This window comes from Polistes dominula, unplaced genomic scaffold (genome assembly GCF_049000335.1).
Source record: "Polistes dominula isolate Pdom_NZ unplaced genomic scaffold, Pdom_raw_medaka contig_82, whole genome shotgun sequence".
NCBI lineage: Eukaryota > Metazoa > Arthropoda > Insecta > Hymenoptera > Vespidae > Polistes > Polistes dominula.
The window spans coordinates 481775-504736 of NW_028301046.1; the positions used below are offsets into that span (position 1 = coordinate 481775).

A 22962-nucleotide genomic window follows, 5' to 3' on the forward strand; every position below is an offset into this window, starting at 1 on the left:
AAGACATTAGAAGTGAATTATTAATATTATTTAACGAGAAATGTTAATAATAATTGTATTTAATGCATACGAGTCGAGTTAAAAGTTTTTAGATGACTTTAAAAAATCAACTACGCTATTTATAAACTTTTCACGTTAATCTTTTCTTTTTTTTCAGATTGTATAAAATTACGAGTCTAATTACAAGCTTCAAAAAAGTTTCGATAAAGGGTCATTTATTTGTAAAATTACTCAAAAAGTTTTTTTTACTCGCCTGTACTTTTATAATTACAGTATGTTATTATTATATTTGTAAGATAATTAAAATAATACTTAAGAACTTTTAATCTACTTGTACTTATACATACTGCACTGTAAAATACATTCGTTCGAATGAATCAGAAAAGCAATTTAAAAAAAAAACAATTACAAATTCGTTTCAATATAATTTGCAAATACGAAATCATCAAGTCACTGTTAATTTCGAGGATAAAGAGTTAGGATTTACCTGGTGAAGGATTTAAAACCTTTGAAGAACGACCACATTGAAGGTTTATACGACCGAAAGCGAATATATTTAAGAACACTGAAAGATCGTTTGCGCATCCTAAAATAACGAACGTAACCCAGTTTCTACGATAAAATTATTATCAGGTTCGTACAGATGAAAACATGAAACTGTGAGTTAAAGTTATTGATGATTGTGATGGCAATGATGATGGTAGTAGTAGAAAGTCATGGATTAATGTCACTAATACCGCCTCAATGAATGAATAATGTGATTCTGGGACTTGCTACATTTCTCTCTCTCTCTCTCTCCTTCTTTCTCTAATAAAGATTAGAACGAAATCGTTCGTTGGAGTTTCAACGAAAAGCGATTTCATTTCCCTAGACATAAATTAAACAGAACTAAAAGTTTCGTCTAGGAAAATGAATCCAGAGTTCCTTTCATTGGCAACATTTTAACGATAGGAAAGTTTCACAGGAAGAATTAGAACGATCCTTTTTCGAAATTGATCAAAAATCAACGTGAGATTGACGAACAAAAATAAGAAGAAATAAAAACGAACTACACCTCTTAATTATGAACTTTTTCTAAATTTGACGTAACAAATAAAAGATATATGACACTTGTGGGTAAAAATTTGACGAATTTTCCAATTACTATTGATTTTATTGAAAATAATTGCAGAAGTTAGAGAAAAAGGTAAAAACGAGCGTTAGTTATTGGCTTTCCTAACGAGTTGCATTACAAAGAAATGAAAAATATTGCGTTCGACCATTGACAATACCTACATCTATTCTTCCATCCAACCATCCATACATATATACATATATACATGCATACATACAGCAGACATACCTACAAACATACATGCATATATACGTAAATACGTACTTAAGTGTACTCGTAAATGCTTGCGAAGAGGTTCAGCGAAGTCATGCAACGCGTTCAAAGCGTGCATCGGACTGTTCGTTTCGCGGTAATATTTCAGGAACATAATATCGCGCGCCTGCCCGTAGCAATGGAAAGGTGGTGGTGATGGCGATCATGGTGGTAGTGGTATAATGATAGAGTATATGTTTGTATATACGTATGCATGCGTGCGTGTGTGTGTGCGCGCGTTACGGGGCTTTCCAGGGAAGGGAGAGCTTGAGTTTTCAGAGGGGTGGATCATTCTGGTAGTGGGAGAGAAGAGGGGTGGCACCCTCTCGTGTTCTTTCTCTCTCAATCTCTCTCGATTTCTCTGTCTTACTCACTCGAACCGAGTAGAACTGGGTGGAAATGACAGCCAGTTTGGCTATCCCCACTCCTAGGGGCCACACGCAAACCCTGAGCCACCCTGTGGGCCGGCTCCGTATATCGACCCATTTGCCGCGACACACCGAGCGTGTGCGACCTCTGACACGCGTACAGCTTATGTTAGTGTGTGTGAGTGTGAGTGTCAGTGCGTGAGAAAGAGAGAGACAAACGATCCTGCAGTTTCTTAATTCGAGAAAGAAAAGGGACAAAGAGATCCGATAAACTTTCAGTCTTCATATGACACACAAAGTATAGAAAATGATCGGAAAGGATGATGCGAGTTTCTTTTCTTATCCCCCATATATATTTTTTTTTATATATTAAATGTGACAAGCATGTCACTTAGTATTTTGTATTATAGATAACACGATAGATAATAAAAAAATAGCAGATATACTTAGGTATAGTGGTATCTAAAGATAAACGTGGAATACTTTCAAGCTCTTATCGTCTGGGTTGAAAAGAGTGAGGTCAGTAATGTGCTATTCTATATACGATATTAATATGATAACACATTAAAACATGAGACTGGTATAACAAGAAAATACAAATTCGAAACTTGTTATTTCAATGAGATCGTAATATTAACCACCCACATTGCGAATTATTCATATTTCGTTGAAAAATCAGGATAATCGTATCACTTGTCTGTTGTGTGTCTGTATGTGTAAGATAAAAAATTAAAGAAAAAAGAAAACAAAAATAGTAGATAGGAAAGAGAGAAGCAAAGAAGAGCTTTTTTCAAGTGGGTTCTCTTCTCTCTCTCTCTCTCTCTCTCTCTCTCCCTCTGACACACACTCTTACTTTCATTCTCTTTCTCTCTTTGTCGCGGGCGCGTCTTCGAAGCTTTTTATCGCACGCGGTATGAATTTCTATGGGCGTCGCGCGACATGTCGGTAGTTCGAGCACGTGCGCGTTTAACGTCAAACAAAGAAAGAGAAAGAAAGAAAGAAAAAGAAAGATAGAGTGGGACAACGAAAAAAAAGAAGAAAAAGAAGAAAAAAAATGCGAGATTTTATAACGCGGCACGAAATTGATGCTGCTGTGGAGAGCAATTTTTTTGCTCAATTTAAAATCACGTATTCCCTAATGCATATACATATTTCATCATTATTATTATTATTATTAAATAATACACAATTATGACTTGGATGCGTGCATGCGTGCGTGCGTGCATAATCGATACGATATTATTAAATTTATCATTTAAATTTATTATAGACTAGAATTGAAAAAATATGTACAATTGAAGCACTTATTGTACAGATCTATTAATAGACATGCGTGTGTATATGTGTGTGTGAGTGTGTGTAAAGGGGGAGAATGAGGAGTAACATCGGCCCCGTCAAAGCGACTCATGTTACGCGCCCCAACAACGAATTCTCGGAAAATGGTCGGAACTGTTCGGATAAATTGAGAACTGCGTTTCCCCCACCATCCTACCAATTATTTTCCCTTGTTCATAAAAGGAAAGGTCGAGGAATCGAGATAAGGTATAGTCGAGATAATAATTCGGAGGAGGGTAATCCGATAACAACGTGGAAGGAACTCCAGTTTCCCTTTAAGAATTTATTTTCGATCTACCGGTAGCCTTTCTCTCTATCTCTCCCTTTCACATTTATAATGCTCCTTTTTAATTCCGCCGATTTACTCGGTTAATTCGACAATGACCCGTCAATACTTTCAATAGATAAAAAAAGAAAGATAATGAATATTCGTTGCTAATAAAATTTGAAATAGAAAAAGTAAGAAAAAGAAAATCTTTTGCAAGTTAATCAACGTTCATTCAGCCGATACGAGTTTTAATAAAACATTTGGATCAAGTATCGAGATCAATTTATCTTGTTCACGGTGTTGGAAGAAAAACGATAGGAATGGATAGTGAGAGAGAGAGAGAGAGAGAGAGAGAGAGAGAGAGTCATTTTTGAATAATAAAAGAAAAGTATAAGAAAAATTGTGTGTATAAGTGCGATGAACTTTTGAAGAGGAGAAGCTCTTAAATATTATAAAAGTAAGTTTGTAAAGTGTTTAACGCATAGACCCCGCGTTGCTAATAGATTACAAAATGGTCTTTCATTATCGAAGAAGTTTGCAAGGAAAGAACGGTCGCGTTAAACAGTTGTACTACTACTACCACTACTATTACACTACCTATGGTCGAACGATATTATCGTGACACCGTGATGGTAGCAGAGCGGCGGTGCAGCTTTTGAAATATAATTGGCGATTGGGACTCGCTTGTTATTCGATCGTGCAACTTCCCCCATTTCCTACTTCTTCGTTCTTTCGTTGCGGAATCGAACGGGCTTTATAGAACCTGCCCCCACATACACGCAACACAGATACATACACACACACACACACACAGAGACGCACGCGCATACAAACAAAACATACATATGGGCGATTTTAATCGAAATTGCCAACGGCTTGAACGAGAACGTCAACCCGATTTCTGTTGCAGCATTTCGTGCCCAAGCATATTTTGCTAATATTCGCCGAAAGGGAGTTTAAGCTGACGCTTTTTGTCCCGGAAAATAATTGGGTTACGTAGATTTGAAGGAATTTTTTGCTAGCCAAAAGAGCAAAAACGTTAAAGGTCTCTTCATTTTTCTTCCGTCCATCCTAATGGTAGAAAAAAAAACGCATACATGTATATTTACTTTCCGATATGAAATGGCTGTTGTGTTATTTGATTTCTTCATTCTTCGTAAAAGAGTTCTTTATTTTTACGCATCCTTATCGAAGAATTTTACCAATTACAAAAACGAAAGTAGAAGAAGAAGAAGAAGATTGCAACGGGTAAATGAAATTGATCTAATAGAACGAATAAATATTTAATTAAATAAAACACGATAAAGTTGATCTCGTGTTAGACAATATTATTATATCGAAATATTCTGTCTCTATCTATCTGTCGGAAAGTTTAATTAAAAATTCTGAGGAATTTCATGAACGGAGGCCCAATAAATCCAAGCGTAAAAGCTTAGAATGTAATCATCGACATACGATCGTTTCACGATAAGCTGCTATCGATGAAATTCCAATTTCCGGCTAAAATCCCGAAGGAAGATGACGTTTGTTCCTATAGACGAAAAAAAAAGGTCCAAAGATGAAAGAGTACAGTGAGAGGAGGAAAGGAAGAAATGTCTCTTCCGGGGCGAAAAATCGCACACCGTTTGGTGATCGATTCGAACCTTCTATTAATGCGATCCATCGTAAGGGGGTGTAGTAGGCAGTGACGGAGCCCGAGGACACGATGCTTCTCTCCTTCAGGGCCGTAGACAATCTTTCCAAATAGTAGGGGACTTTGGATGCCGGGCCACGCACGATTTTCATTCGTACTTTTGGCAACAGGACAAAGAATCTTGTCAGAGTGAAAGATAGAAAGAGAAAGAGAGAAAAATTAAGAGCATAAGAGTGAGAAAGAGAAAGAGAGAAAACAGAATTTCCTGCAACTCTGGTGCTACACTGATGCTGGTGCTGCTGCTGCTGCTGCTGCTGCTGCTGCTGCTAGTGGTTGGTTGGATCGATGTTTGCCCCGCTGCTAGAATTTCTATTTCATAGAGGGACGGCCCTGTGTGTACCCATCTGCTATTCCCCTTAATTCGAACGATCGTTACACCCGCAACGCCAGGGTGCCTCGGCTTACTCTCTCTCTCTCTCTCTCTCTCTCAGACCTCCAGAGACATCGTTTTCGAACGTTCGTATTTCATATTTTCTTTGATCCAAAATACTTCAGAGAATAACACAAGTACGATAGTAGGAAAGGATATGTAGAACAAATGAAAGGAAATTAGTTGGACGAATTAAGCTCGAAAGAAATATTCAATAAAGTTTCAGAGTTTGGGATCTAAGGTATATTAGATTGGTTGTAACGTCTTGCCAATTACAGGAGCGCGCGACTCCGACTAATTAATTTGATGGCGTTCTCGCGCTTATTCTCGAGGAAAAAGCCACCCGGCGAAATAATCTCGCTCCGTAATGCATCATCGATGGTAAACCGGTGCTGAACCGGCGCTGAACCGGTGCTGAACCGGTGCTGAACCGGTGCTGAACCGGTGCTGAGTTGAGAAACGAAAGAGGAGAAATGAATCGGAGGGAAGTTATAAGAGTAGTAGTCGGTGGGATTGAACTAATGACGAAGTCCAATTAATTACTCATAGTTACGAAAATGAACGTCCCCGTTATTATTAGACGGTGTAATTTTCGGTAAGCAATCTAACTCTGTGTATATCCATATGCGTGTAAATACAAACTGTATATATGTACTTACAATAATACGTAGAAAGTCTCACGATAGTCGATACGAATTTACACTCGATTCGGCAAAGCCGATTAAACGTCAAACACTGAGACAAAAGACGAGGAGAGAGAGAGAGAGAGAGAGAACTGGCTACTAGTAAACGTTATTTGTTTCTCTCTCTCTCTCACCCAATCGTATTAATAACGGCCATTATGATCGTAATTACGCGTACTTTGCACATTCGTCAGCGGAAGTGAGTAATGGTCATACGAAATTGTAAATCAAGATACCCAACTAATTTACTTTCAAAGGTTATCTTCCTTTCCTTTTGTATAGTTATTTTCGACACATTAATTGTATCTTTTTACTTTCGCTTTTACAGGCTCCAATTCTCACATCTATCCAATACTCTACCCAAAGAGGTCGGATCCTTTTTATCGACTCTTTGAATTCAATAGCGTACAGGGGGAATTTTTGTTTTTCCTAACAGATCAATCATTCATTTTATTAACCGTATCCACCATGTTGCTTGACTTTAGAGATCTGACGAAAAATTTCATAGCAAAAATTCGACACAATAATATGTGTCAATTATATGATAAGTAGATAACAACAACAACAATAACAAAAACGTTGATATTTTTATAAAACGTTAATTCTAGAATATTTTCTCTTTTGCTTATCATTTTTTTTGTGTTCTTGTTCTTTTTCATAGGATAGCTCGATCATCGTAATAAAAAGAATAATGGTAAAACACGCGAGAGTTTTCAACTTCATAAGCCCGAGAACGAGACGGCTATCAGAAAACAGCTATACCCTTATCAGGCTTATCGGTACAAGCAACGTTCTCTCGCTGTCTCTCGATGATAAACGCTCGTAGAATCAGCAGGCTTCTCTCTATTTATTCTTACAACACATGGATACGTAATTGGACTAAAAATTTCGTTGGACATTTACCGATGATTGTAAAAAAAAATCCTATCACAATAATTGAAAGAATGAAATTCTTTAAAAGAATTGAATAGAATTAAACGGCTCATATTATAATTGCATGTTAAGAAAATATATACTTTGTAATAAAAAAATAAAAAAACAATTAAAAATTTATACATACACACACACACATACGTGACTAGAACAAAATATAGAGGTATATATATGCACTAGAGTACTATTTAATGTGCATACATTTCTCTAATCATACTTTATTCCCGCGATGAGCAACGTTGATAACTTTGTCTCGATCGCATCCTAATCGAGGTTTCGCAGCGTTACAGGATTTTATCTCTCACCGACATCTCGTGAAATTCACTCCACCTAACTCGTCGTAGCGATGAATCGAACGAGAAAATTTACATCTTCTATAAGACATCATTCTTCCAAACGGTACGCGCACAACAACACATTGCCGTTTTTACTTCTCCTATTTTCTATTCAACCTCGATATTTAATACTTTTACTATGCGGATATGTTTTTTTCAATCTTATTCGAACATAAATCTTTCCTACTAATAATACATTATTTTATACGCGTGAACGTTACGTGCATTGTATGATCAGAACAAAAATTACATTTAAATGCGTAATTAATGTAAAAAATCTTTCATGAATTTCCATTAAATTTTCCACAAAAATTAACGAATCAAATACGGCATAGGACAAAAATTAATAGACCGAAATGGTATTTAAAAAAAAATAAAAAAAAAATAAAACGAAACTTAAGATATAATCAAAACTATTGCGTAAGTAAAACTTACATAATGAACACTTACATTTAAGAAAAGAAAAAAAAAAAGAAAAGGAAGATTTATACTTCATTTTATTGACTGAATGAATTGATTTTCAGAATTCACATTGAATATCTACTACCCATCTTGATTACGTAATGCAAGTAAGCAAAAAATAACATATGGATTTTTAGAGAAAAGAAGACGAGAGGGCATAAAAATTCGAATGACAATTCTCCGAAGTACGCGATATGAGTCGATGACGTGCCAATTCTTTTTTCCCTTCTTCTCTTTGAGTTTCCTGCTTCTTTTTCTTCTTCTTCCTCTTCTTCCTCTTCTTGTTCCCTAGGAAGGATATAGCTGGTAGACATCAAAACTTTTTTATTTTTCCATCCCGGAAAACGCCTCGAGGGAGCTCTAGAAACGTGGAAGGGGAAAAAAAGGGGAACGTCTATCTCGATACGCTTAGGAGGAGTCCCGTTCTCGTAGGAGTTACTACTACGAAAGAAGGAAACACGCGTTCTCTTCTCTTTCTTTAGTTTTTAATCTTAAAAAAAAGGATAGCAAAAGGTAGCAGCAGCAGCAACAGCAGCACCCATCTTGCTATCATTTCCGTCCAGTTTATATCCTTACGTTCTTGTTCGCCACCGTTACTATCGGTTCCACCTTTCCCATCTCTCAAACCTATGATTTACTTATGTAGAACAAGGAAGAAACGGTGCAAGAGAGAAGAATGAAAGAGCAGAAAAAAATCTAGATAGCTTAGCTCAGCTAGCTAGCTAGGCTAGGCTAGGCTAGCTAGATAGATAGAGATAAAAAGGAAAAGAGACAAGTTGTGAAAGATAAAGAGAACAAAAATGAGACAGGTAGGAAAAAGATAGTAACAGAGATTGAGAGAGATGAGGGAGGAGGGGTAAGGCTCACCCCATGGATACCGTTACCCGCTAATTGAGCGTCTGGGGGATTTCGCAATTTTCGTACCTTCCTCTTTCTCTCCTTCTCTTTTTAACACACGCATATATATACTAAATATACGCATACCATCATCTCGGTCGTGTACCACTCTCATCGTAGTAGAATTCGCGCAAAATCTGTTCTCGTAAAGCACGCGTAACATCCGAACCTCGCTCTCTCTCTCTCTCTCTCTCTTTCTCTCTTTCTCTTTCCCTTGATACCCTTTTCCGCAACGAAAAACAAAAGCTATAGCAACATCAGACAACGAGGGTGATATGCGTCCATTTAACGCATTGCCCGTTGTCCGACCTTTATACCAGAATTACACGTTTAAACCGATATATCTCCTCTTCACTTATGCGAAGAGATTTCTACTTGCTTTCGTTGCATTTTACACTTTGTCTAAATGATTTATTCAATTGAATCTCCAAAAACTTATATCCTCTGCATTCTTAACGTTTCAATGGAAATTCACAAAGAGTGGAAATGAAATATGTATTACATATTTAAGTAATATACGGTTGAACCAACAAATTTGAGGAAGAAAAATTCTACGACATGTAAGATTTTTCTTCTTTGATATACCATTCCCCTGTTCACTCTTGTTCGATGAAGATGCGAAATCATTGAAAGCTCTTAAGAAAAAACGATGAAGGAGCTCGTGAAGAAGAAGAATTGAAGAAGTGGGAGGAGAAGAGGAGGAGAAAACTCGTGGCCGGAGTCGATCGATTTCGTTCTCGTCGTGAGTCATCCGTAGAATGGAAGGAAGGTTCTTCCTCCTCGTAAGCAGCCGACCTTTCCTTAACCAAGGTCCCCTCTAACCGCAACAATACAGAGAGACAGATAAAAAGAGATAAAAAAAGAGAAAAACTTGAGTACACAATCGCATACCTTGAAGTTCTCTTCTCGGTTTGGTCACTGCCAATGTGAACGAGGAAAGAAAATATTTTTTCCAAGACCTCCACCACAATCGAAAAGGACATTTTTATAATCGGTTAACAGTAATAATCTTTCTCTCTAATCATAGTAGAAATCATTTCTTCAAACATCACATTGTAACTCTCTCTTCTACCTTATCTAAATATCTTTAAATATGATTTTCCATAATAATTTGAAATTTTCATACATGTATTTGTATATAGTTATATCTATGTATACGTACTGTGGTGATTATGAAAGTGGTTTGTTTCTTCTCGATGAACAACAACAAAAAATTGGTTCATTGCGTGATTCTTATAATTAGGCCACTGCCATATAAATTGTGAAATAAAATGAACTTCTTCTTTTTGTCTTATTTTTCACTCGTCCGACTTTCATTATCAATTCCTTTCTTCAACTTTCATAAATTGGAATAAAAATTTGACATTTTTCATAAACTTATGAAATCTTATGAACGAACAATAAGCAGGATTGTCGTCTCGGATCGATTAATATTTTATTCTAAATAAATTTCATTGCACATTGCAATTGTGCACACTTGATAGAAGATACTAAGGGAGAAGTTTATGACAATGAACAATCGCACGGTTGTCTTTGAACCCTGTTCTCGGGCGTGATCATGCTCGATTATTATTGTAGACCCACGACAGAGGAACGAGCAAGGGAAAAGATGGATAGCTAGCTGTGGAACGTGGGAAGGGGGAGGGGGAGGGGGATGGGGGGGGAGTAGAAGAAAAACGGTAGAGGATGGCGAGTTGTCCCGCGCTTTGCTACGTTCACCGCGTTAGCGATGTCTCGCTAACAGTCCACTTGAGTCAACAGACGACTGATTGTTAGGGCAAACACGCACACGTAAGTACGCGAGCGAGGAAGAAGACGAGGACAACGACTACGAGACGAGTCTCACAACCCGTTCCTCGTTCTTTCATTTTCTCTCTCTCTCTCTCTCTCTCTCTCTCTCTCTCTCTCTCTCTTCCTTTTATCTACAAACCTTTATCGTGACGTACTACTCTCGACCAGGAGAATACCCAGCTAAGACCTTTCCTGTTCTTTCTTTTAATAAACAACAAAATTTTGTCTTAACTTTAACATGCGTTCCTCTGCCTACGTCTACGTCGTGGATCCTATTCGATAAGGACTTTATTTATTTATTTATTTTGTTTCAATTTGTTCATTAATAATCAAGAATTTTCTAAATATTCTGATACAGTTCGTATTTTTGTTTGTACGTAGCCGAGTAGACATTTGCATCTCTTTCCACAGCTTCAAAGGTCTTCGAGCCTTTCATTATACGAATGCCGACCACGGAGTGCTCTTCTTGCTTGAAGGTGAAAGCTGAATTTCTCGCGAATAAAAGGGTGATGCTTGCGTACGTGTACACCACCTCCTACACGTATTGTATTTATGCATACTGCACAATGTAGGCATACACATATATATATATACGCTGTAGTCATTTTTCTACACTACCGGTCAAAAGTTAGGAATCATTTTGGTGATAATAAATTCGATAATTATTGGTTCGTGGCCCTTCAAGAATTCTCCGCGTTAATTTTCATTTCCTCCAGGTCGTAGGAAAAAATGATCCCTTCTATTCCTATCCACCATAACTTATTTCGGTACCTTTTGTCTAGGTACCGAAACATAGGTAGTTTAGCTTAACTCCGTAAATTTTAAGAGTCCACACAGTTTGGGGTCTAGACCATCATCTTCTTCTTCTTCTTCTTTGGCCCTTTGGACCGCCTGGGTTCTTTCTTCTTTTCAGGGACGTATGAAGCACGTGCTCTTTCCTTACAAAATTTTTCACCAGGAAAATCCATTGTATTCTTCCCCTTTTACATATCGTTTTCGATGACTCGACTTTTTATTTTTTCAAACGATTACTCCTATTTGCGAACGTCATTAATATTTAAAAAAAAAAAAAAAAAAAAAAGCATTTATTTCCAACATATTTTCACATTAAATATTTATTTATTTTAATAAATCAACTAAAGAAGGAAAAATTTGTAAAGAAGAACGTGTGTCTAGAATAATGAAGAGTTTAAAGAAAAAGGAATATGTAATACGGTAATTAACTCGGATAATAATAATAATAGTAATAATAATAATAATAATAATAAAGGTTTGGGCCCTGAAAGCGGCTGCTCGATTTGAGTCTGATGGAAGAAAGATATGCCGTTAAAATGGACGGCCCTTAAGCCGATGGTGCCTCGTCAGGCCCGTAGGGAATACGAAGGCCCTTGGTTACGGGGATGTTAAGAAGAAGAGGGAGGCTTTACACACCGAAACACTATTCTCTTTCTCTTTCTATCATCCCTCGTTGCTTCAACTCTCTTTCTCTCTTTTTCTCTCCGTCACGGATCATGTATCTACCAGTGACACTCATTTCATCGTAAAAAATCAACTCACATATGCATTTTCTTTTATTTTAACAAATTTCATTCATTCAAATTTAAATTCCAACTAAACTAAAGATTAACAAACATTATTACTTTCAATATAATCTTTTATCCACAAATAATTATATCATTGTTTAAAAAAAGATTTGAAAGTTCGTAGAACGGATACATTAAAAGGAGAAAATAAAATGAGAAAAAATCCGATAAGAGAATGGGTTATGAGAATAATAAAAGAAGTTGCGTACACAAGTGCCGGATATCCCATTTATTTCTTACAATTTGTGGCGATAAACGAAGGGAGAAATCATTTGTAAACAAAATGAGAACCTTATTCTTGGGATCGGAGTCTGAAGAGGCAGCAGCAGGATTCGTGAGAGGAAAAGAGATGAAAGAAGAGAGAGAAAGAGAGAGAGAGAGAGAGGAAGAAAAAGAAAGAGGTGGAGGCACGTAAAACCTTGGCTCAGGGGGACGAAGGTAGAGGATAAATAAACCTGATGAGAAAGAAAGAGAGAGAGAGAGAATAAGTTGAAAAGAGTGGGAAGAAGGTTAGGAAAGAGAAAGAGTATGGTGGGAGTGTTTCTGAGTGAAACAGAGAGGGGAGAATAAAGGGAAGGAAGTAGAATGAGATAGATAGTTAGATATATATGTAGATAGGTAGAAAGAGAAAGAGAGTATAGCTTTGAGCTAGACATAGCATTCCAGAACCCAGTCTTCTGTATTCATCCCCTTGCTAGTATCGGGATCAGAAACTCCTTGATAGGTAATGGGGTCTCTGAACATCCCTTCGCTAACTGGTATCACTTGAACTATATGTGGGCCAAATTGCATTTTTCAATACTTTAAGTATTACGAGAACAAAATCTCATACTTTATTGTTTCACAGATTTTCACAACTTTATAGATATTTTTGTTGTTAAGTGCATCCAAAATATATTTACATCTGAGAAACATTTGATTGGTATTTAATAAACTCATAAAAACTCAAGTAATTGGAATAAATTGAATGTGTTGTTTGATATATGTATGATGTGTAAGTGAATGAAAAGTTATTTCACCTGAGCAATAGCTCTAGATCGTTATATCGACTTACGGTGCCTGCGTCTGTGTGTGCTTTTAATAAATTCTAGGCTACGTAAATAGTTACGTAGCGTAGAATATAAAAAAAAAATCGATAGACAAAGGAGAAATATATATATATATATATATATAAGGACGTGGAAGTACAAAAGTAAATTCTATCGATACTTTCAATTTCATCTAATAAAAAAAACTGCAAAGGTAAAACAAAAATCTTGTTGTAATTTTCATGTTTACAATTTAAAGAAAAAAAATTGTAAAAATAAATTGGATATTTGTTATATAGAAAGGTCGTATGATATGATCGTAGGTATATGTGATGAAATGTATGTGAAAGAACACGGTCGAAGGAATGATCGCATTACAGGTATCAACGATAATCGTTCGAGAACCCCACATAGATGATGATAATAATAATTATTTGTAACGATCGCAAGTATATACACGATGGTCGCGTTAGAAAGGTTCGACTTCGAAGAGCACGCGAGTTTGATCATAGCCGCTCCTGTTTCCACGTCGGCCAAGTGAAAGTCTCCCCTGGAAAACCGTTCGGAGGAAGAATCCTTGATCCTTGATCCTTCAAAGGTTTCAGGGAGTTTAAGAAAGTAACTGGAAAAACTAAACGAGCCTAACACACCTATTTGCCTTTATGGTTTACAGTTTCTTCTTGATTATTCTTAGATTTTTTTTTTTTTTTAATATTTTTTTTTATTATATCTTATTTCTTTCTATCAGTCATAAATCAAAATATCAATTTAATATTAACGCAATACGTTAGCAATAAATAATTTCTTAATACACAGATGCATTTTTTTTAAATATCTTTTATATAGTCTTTCACGATTGACAGAGGTTTTTTTTTCTATCGAAATAATTAATAAATATGTTAAAAAGTTTTTTTTCTGAGATTTTTGATGTCGTCTTGATCACAGTTTGACGATAATTGAACAAACGATAAGGGCGTGTCGATTTTATTTATTATACACATTTTATTTTCTATCCTAATTATATCGGTGCAACGAGAAACTGCATTCTACTTGTTAATATTATTATTAAATAATAACTATATTAAGGTAACATACGATCTTACTTGCTTGTCGACATTTATAACATTCTGTGCATCTAAACGACTTATAACCAGACTTCAATGTTTCAGATAAAAAAAAACTAAAATAATAAAATAATTTATCAACGAATAGAACGAATCCTCTTGTTCAAGGATCTACGGGGATTATAAAAAAAAAAAGAAAAAAGAAAACAAGAAAAACAAGCAACGAAGGTTTGAAGGGGGGGAGAAAAAAAGGATTTTGATCGTATTTCCCTGGTGTGTTTCGGTGAAATGTTTCTGGGCGTTTCATTGTTTGTAAATTATTTGGCTGGTTGACCGGAATAGGTGGAGGATAGTTTCTAGGTCAGCCAGTGGACGAGGACGACGAGGTTATAGTAATTAAATCGTCATTCCAGGGCCGTATATGGCAAGACCGATTGTGTGTTATTTGTCGTTGAGTTACTACGCTACTACTATCGTTCTTTCTCACCTTCAATGAACAAGAGGAACAGAAAGAGGGAATTTGGCCCGTCAAAGGAACGGAGCTAGAAGGGAAAAGCTTTGTATTTTTGTACGGTACGGTAAACAAAGTGAAAGAGGAAGTGAGAAAGAGAGACAGAGAGAGAGAGAAAAAGAGAGAGAGACAGAGAGGGTGGCGGTATGATAGGAAGGAAGAGTAACGGCCGAAAAGTGGGTGGATGGGTGGTGGTACGTGGCTTTCCAGGGGTGGTCGCTAGGCAACAGGCGCCCCCCGAGCTGGGGCCACCCGGGGGCTACCCAGCACCACTGGCATCACCCTGCTTCTTCTATCATGCACGCCCTGTCCTCTCCTGTCCTGTACTTTCCTGTCCTTGTGTTGTTCCCTATACCTGTGTATCGTCTCCCATTACTCATCCCTTCTTTAATTTGCATCCTATAAAGATATATATGCCATATATGCTTTTATTAATAATTTCTTTTTCTAGTTAAATGCATTTTGTTGACGAACGCACGTCACTCTCCTTCTAATACTATTATATGATTGCATTTGTTTAACAATATTATTTTACGAATAGATAATATAATTGTACTTCCGCCTAGGTTGAAATAAACGAGCCAAGAAAATATGTAGGTTGAAAGAAAAAAAAGCAAGCAAACAAACAAACATAAAAATGGACGAACGATACGTTAATCCATGAATCGGAACGAATCGTAACGTCTCTTGATTGCTTTATCCGCATGCATCGATTTGTTATATCGGTGACCGTTAACGCGAACACGATCAAGCGGAAAAAAAGAAAAATCCTGTTAAATTTCTTCTTCTTCTTCATCTTCCTGTACTGTGCATGTTACGTTTTTCGATACCCGTCTATATCTATAACGATTTCTGATATCGATGTTCGATCATATCGTACGCACCACCCCAGTACGTGTGTGTTGTGTATTGTACATACAAACACGATGTATAAAACGAAAGTTTAAAAGCTTTTCTACTACGTTTCAAATGTTGGATTTTTACGATCGACATTTAAACGACGAGTAGCAATAATTTTTCAAAATATGTGCGTTTATATAATATATAGCGTTTATATATATATATATATATATATATATATATATATATATATATACCAAGTACCTATAGTGATTCCTGCAAATTGAAATCTAAACGTAGGGGATTGTCGATTCGCAAATCCTCGAGAAGTGGGATTTCGGGGTAATAGGGTCTATGATCACAAAACCGTTGGCATCGTGAAGTGGTGTGTGTATTAAGGGTTCTATTCGATTCTCTGCTTCACTCTCTCTCTCTCTCTCTCTCTCTCTCTCTCTCTCTCTCTGTTTCTCTCTTTCTATCTATCTACCCTACACTATTGGCCAAAAGTTTGTTAAATTCCTACGTAAAATCAGAGCAACCGAATTATTTGTAAGAAAAAAATAAATGCCTTTAGGGCAACGATGTACACAACCTTTTAATTATAGAGGGTCGTTAATTATAAAGTCTGATTTTAGCTGCCGGCTGTATCATAAAATTGTTCGTGAATTTTTTTCGAGTAAAAAATAAACTTGAGTGAGAGAAAAAAAATTGCGATGACATGTTTTTTCTTTTATTGTTCAAAGGGGAAGAGAACATATTGATATGTTTTCAGTGAGTAAATTTGAGAAAATTGGTATCGTAGAAAGAAGGGGAGAGTCAAATTGCGTGCTAGAAAAATAATCATCGATCGAGACCATGATGATGAAGGAAAATATATGTATATAGTCGTGAGAATAAGAAAAAGTGAAGATATCTAGAAAATGAATCATTGAATGTAATATAAGAAAGAGTATTGGGAAATAAACAAACGATTGGATATATTAACGATGATTTAAAAGAAATGCTTGCGGGGAAATGAATAGTTTTGATTAATCGACATTAGGTTTAAAAAGTGAGGAAAAAAAAAGAAGTAAAAAAGAATTGCAAAGGAGTGTCGGCACGATTATCATCATCGTAGTCTTTATTGTTGTTTCACGCCCTCCTTCTGCTTCATTCGCAGAAAGAAGAATAAAATCTTGTTGTGCAGGTAGAAATTAAACACGATGTGTATTCTCATATATGTATGTATGTATGTATGTATGTATGCAACGGTAATATAACACACAACAGGCAACACGTAACGCATGCATTTAAGCACGGAACTCGAAATTGCATCATAGCTGTTATATGCAACGACCTATAAGAGGCAAGTTCGCGTGGCAAAAGTCACTCGCGTGATCCCTCCTAGTCCTTTGCCGAGAGTACTTAATTGTTATTTCGAAATCGTGGGGCAGAACGAGCCCTCTAGGATGAATCTAACATAAGGATGGTTCTATATTCTAAGAAATACAATCTAAGATTCTTGGAAGAATTGAATCGTTTGAAAAATTTGTAAAAAAAAAAAAAGGATTTTATCTTTCAATAATTCAATTCGTTATTACTTGCATCAAGTGTATCATAAATTCATTGAATTTATTGAATAATCCTTCGATCCACATTATTGAAATATTATTTTATTTATATCGTAATTTTGAAATATATATTTTAATTTATAATTTTCTCTCTCTCTCTCTCTCTCTCTGTCGGTGTTATATTTTTAAACAATTTTTAAATGGATCAACGAATATATGAGAATTCAACGAACTCGAAATATCATTGGCATTATTAACATATTTAACAATTCTCGACCAATTTTCAATTTTGACCAATGGTTGCCATTTTCTTTCAATGCTTCGATACTAAACATTGATAATAATTATAATACCTGTGCAATGTAATTTATGAGATAGCTTAAGTTCGTAAGATTGTAATTAACTTTAATAATAATAGTAGGAAAATGTATATCGAATAACATGAATGATAAAATGTAATACGTAACTTGGAATATCATCTTGCGATTGATACATTGCAATATTATGATTAAATGTTATATGCAGCATGAAAAAACATCTACAACCAAAGTATATTTCTATCCGATAAGAATATTAAATCGATATTATTCTTTTTCAAATGGAAATGAATGAAGTTATCGATAAGTATCGAACAAATCGTAATCTTTCAATAATTATACTTGGAATACGTCAAGATGAACGATAAACAATTTATTAGTTTTAGATAGAGAGAACGTTTAAAACATTTGGAAAAGTTAGTATACTTGTATCTGTAGAAACGAGACGAGATAGTTTCAAATGATTATGAATGAATGGTTCGAGAGATTACTCGATTCTTAAAGTCGAATTGTCGCATTGAGATTGAAAGTATATTTCTGTAGAAGCGAAACTTTAACTTAGTTTCTCTCTGGTACATAACTAAAACTCGATTATATAGTATAGATGATATATATATATATATATATATATATATATATATATAAGAAACGAGTGCATATCTTTCTGCAATCCTGAATTCAATGTGTTCTTATCTCTCAGACAGAAAAAAAGAAAGAAAAAAAAAAAAGAACAGAAAAGTATTGAAGGGCAAGGAAAGGAAATAAAAAGGAAAATCAATATTAGACGAAGGTTCGATAGAAAGAAGAAAAATGAATAAGAAAAAAAGGGAACTTTTCATATCCATTAGGGATCTCTTATTGAAGAAAAAAAAACGTTGAACTTGCGATTTTACTTATTTAATACTTTTGCGATGGATCATACCAGCAATTCGATCACGTACGTGATCGAAATGAAACGGAAAGTAGCAAATCGTAAAGAATTGTAAATTTATTGTCGATTAGTAATAGTATAACGTTGTAAAAGTGTATTATCGTCACAATATTGTATTGGTAGGTAGGTTAGGTATATTGGTTGGTAACCGTTGGTTACAATTTTCTCTCCGGTTTTCTCTCGAAGCAAAAGTTCTCTCACTCTCTGGTGTTTAGTCTACGCACCACATGGCAATTCTCTTGATGGGCGAATGGGAGCCACCACCAACGTCTTTGCAGACGGTTTATCGTCGCGCGAAAGACTTATATGCTTTCAGAAATAAAGAAATAAAGAAAGAGAGAAAGAGAGAAAGAAAGAAAAAGAACAAACATGACGGGAGTGGATAAAAGAAGAAGAAAAAAAGAGAGAGAGAGGGAGAGAAAAAAAAGTCCAGAAAAAAGAAGAAGAAAATTATGAAATAACATTAGAAACGATAATACCGGAAAGAAAAAGAGAATGGAAGAAAGAAAGAGAGAGAGAGAGAGAGAGAGAGAGCAATAATCGTGTGTGTATGTGTGTGTTGTTTCGTGTTGGCGTGCGTGAACGACGGTTAATCAGCCGCGTACGCGATTTCCCTTTTCACCCTCGTTTATTTTTCTACCTTCGTGAGATGAACTGCTCCAATTAAGTGCTAAATTAATGCGCCGGCGTCTCATAATTTACGGTTAGCTTCGTAACGACGCTACCGACATCCCCCTGTGTCCTCCTCCCCCTCCTCCTGTCGACGTTGGCCAACCGACGACTGTCCCGACTAACGTCAAATAAAACTTAACTCTTTTCTTCTCGATTCCGACAACTTTGACTTCTTCGAAGATGACAATTGCAATATTTGACACGTTCCTTTTGCACCATCACCATACCCATATTTAAGTGAAATTCAATAGTTGAATGCACGGTTGAATCAAATTCAACGATGAACATTTTAAATCTGATTAAAGTTTGTCAACTTTTAGAAAAGATTGAAAAATTATTGTGTAAATTTTGTAAGCATTAAAAAGGGCTTAAATAATTATTTAAACTAATTTACTGTACTTTTTATTTTTGTATAGAACCACCTACGGTATTTATGCCGGTCGAATGATTAATTTAAAAACCAAAGTTTATATTTTTATTATTCCACCAGTAAAGGATTAAGTAATAAATCAAATAATTTGTCGATAATAATAAAAACAATATTTATAAAGTACGGTAGTCATTAAGTCAAATAAAGAAGAACATTAATGTCGAATAAAGAATTTTAATTGAAAAAATGAACAACCTGTCGAGATACGTTTAGGATTAAATATTATGAATAATAATATTAAGAAGCTTGGTAAAATAAAGCATAAGCTTATATCGATTCCGAATAATTATAAAAAGTAATATCTTCATAAATGATATGAAATATATAAAGCGTTGATTTGTAATTAAACGCGAATGAGAGAATAACAATAGGATGTTTAAACAAATGATATTATTTTATACTTCATCACTGAGGATTTAGTCGAAAGTTACTCGTTTAGAAATTCCTTTTGTCGACTATTCAATTTCACGTTTATCGTGGGATTACGCTTAGCGTTAGCGGTCGCGAGAGAAAGAAAGAAAGAAAGAAAGAAAGAAAGAAAGAAGAAACGAAGCTTTTTAAGTAACAAGCTCGGTTCAAAACGTTTGTGTTGTTACTATATAAGTACGTGTGTGTGTGTATGTGTGTAAGTGTAGATGTATGCATACGCCAAGAGAAAAACCATACACCACTAGATCTGAACTTTTAAAGCCGAGTAACATCTCCCCAGCATGGGTTAAATGCATTTTCTCTCTCTTCTTTCTCCGTGTTACACGCGTTTTACACATTGCTCGTGTAACTCAAACGCGTTATCCATCCTCTTTCTCGATTTTTCTCTATGGCGTTTAACGTGTTATATCCCACAGACAATTTTAGTCAAAAGTTTTTCTATATTTCCAATGGAATAACACTAATCATTTGTATCAATATTCTAAAAGATAACATGTAAAATATGTTACAGTACTTTTCAACGCAAAATCGAAATTAGTTGAGGTTCAGATACGTCGTTGGTATCGTGATAATAATCGAACGCGTGGGTCAGTTAAAAGGTCTCGTAGGCGCGACTCAAGCAAAATGAACGACCTGCTTCCAAACAATATGCGATTTATTTTCACCTTCCGACATAATCCTCCTCTTTCCGTTTGTTCCCCCCTCTTCGTCCTTCTTTCTTTCACTACACCAAAAGCCTGTATACAATCACCCCAGGTAATCCTAATGCAATCGACCAATGTTTAATACGATTTCAATATATGCAGAAAGGGGACCTTCGTCCAATATAAATGACATTAACTATTAATAAAACGTAATTAATTAAGCTGCATCTAAAGTATTACAAATGTTTTTTCAGTTACGCAATGTTTAGTAAATTTCGCGTAGTGATCTGAAACAAAAGCTTCTATAAAAGATATCAACTATACGTACAATAACGATTTATTTTCTCTAGAGATATTTACCGTCACCTATTGCCGGAATATCACCCTATATATCTCTACACTACTCCAGATTATGTTAACTATTTGGCCGCGTACCATATGCCCGTATCAATCTCGAATACGCGGGACACTTTTATGCGTCGCAAGCTTCTTCTCAACATGTTATTTCGCAACGCCTTCTTCTTCTTCTTCAATCTCAAGGAGTATGATATCACGTTGTATTATTACAATAGTGGTCAAGGTTTATTATTATTATTATTATTATTATTTTTATGAATCTTAAATAATTCATTTGTTTTCATTAATCAATCAATTAAATGTATAATTACTTTTTTATAAATATAATAATTAATGTGCCGAGTAATTTCGAGTAGGGATGGATGGATGATATAGGAAAGCATCGTTATGTTTAGAAACAGAGGAAATAAGTTTTTTGGTCGTTGTTACTTCTCGTCGTTGGTACATTCGTCCATGTATTTCTCTCTCTTTCTCTATTTATCTGTGTATAAATAACGGTACACACACCTTGTTGTTGCTAGTGGACGAACGAGCAAAGGAATGTGAGGATTTTTTTTCGAGAATCATGATTAATCGGCAGAGCAAAAAGCACGCTTTAAGGTCGTTTGCACGTTAAGTTATGGCTCGTACCAACGTTACCACTTCAACGCGTTTAGGGTGCAACAAACACACACCTTTGCGTTAAGAATTTTCGGAAGGTTGTGCCGTTCAAATTTGTATTTTACTCTAATGGTAAATGTAATACGTTTTTACGTAGACGTCTTTAATCATTTACGTCTCATTTCAATTTAGTAATTATTCAACAAAATGTATTTCATATATCTATCTTTAAATAAATCAAACGTTAACATTTAAAAGTAATGCACGCGTAAAATTCTACGATGAATCTTATAAAAAAAAAAAAGACACTGTGAGAGATGATACAACCATAATGAATAATACAAATTAATCCAAGAAATTCATATATTTTATATATTTGCAAAGAAATCAAGCGAATTTATTTATTCCTAATAAATAATATATATTGCGTATTTAACAAGTTCTAAGTTTAATTAAAATAATAAATGTATATATAAAATTAGCATAAATTCCTGATTTCTCTCGTTGCTATAAACCCTCAAACGTCACCTCCTATCGTATCTCAAATTAAATGCGTAATATTATAATATAAATTTCTCTCTCTCTCTCTCTCTCTCTTAAAAAAAGAAGAGAGTAATCTAAAGAAATATGTCGGGGAATCGCAAAGACATACAACAACGATATATATATACGTGTCGAATAATTAATTCGAAGTAAGAATCACTTGTTTATCAAAGCGAAAGCTCTCAAGGAAACGCGAGAAGGTTCATTTAAATTTGAAAGCAACTATAAAGCCAGTAAGAAGGGAGTGGATCCTTTCTCCGAAGAAGATGGTAAGGGAATGGAAGGAGACTAGAAATTTGGTAAAGTAATGTCAGAATTCTCTCTCTCTCTCTCTCTCTCTCTCTCTCTCTCTCTCTCATTTTCTTTCTCTCTTGCTTTTGAAACTGTGTGTATAATACTTGTCCCTCTCTCAAATGCGTAAAGCTGGACGTGATGTTGACGGTTTGAGTGAGATGACGTTGACGTCACTAGCCAAAACACCATTTTAACAGGAGGTAGGAGTGATCGATATCGCAATGGGTTGTGTGTACCTACCAAGTCATTAATCGGCTGACCAACTTGGAAACGAAGCAGAAATCGGCGAGGGTCGTTCGATGCGAATGATAACAGCGTTTCGAATAGATACGAAAGGTAATCGAAAGGAATTTCGTTATTATACTTGATATATAACTAGCCTAATTCATTTTCATTAATCATAATTTATCAACGTTCATTTCTCAAAATCTATGCTAAACGAATTATGAAGATAAAGATACGAAAAAGTCCGTTGTTGTTTCTTTTTTTGTTAGAGACACCCGGTACAATGACAATTTCAACTAATAGTTTGGCCCCACGTTTTATTCTCGAACATAGGCCTTGACAAAAGGAGTAAGCTAACTCTCTTGATCATGTCGAGTTTCCGAGGGTCTAGCTGCCGGCCCTTTGCCACCATGATCGTACGTTAATGGTTAATTCTGTCCCTT

The 22962-nt window shown here is 35.4% G+C and overlaps 1 protein-coding gene across 9 annotated transcripts in view; it reads right to left on the reverse strand.

Annotated features, from left to right (window-relative positions):
• Nucleotides 1–22962, reverse strand: part of wge (BAH domain and coiled-coil containing protein winged eye) — a 98674-nt gene that overhangs the window by 42235 nt on the left and 33477 nt on the right. Inside the window, exon 1 of one of the 9 annotated variants that reach the window (XM_089175397.1) lies at nt 1379–1395. The exons of the other annotated variants lie outside the window; for them this stretch is intronic. The gene's annotated coding sequence lies outside the window, so the exon portion shown is untranslated. Of the gene's footprint in view, nt 1–1378; nt 1396–22962 lie in introns of those variants that run through there. 9 annotated transcript variants of the gene reach the window in all.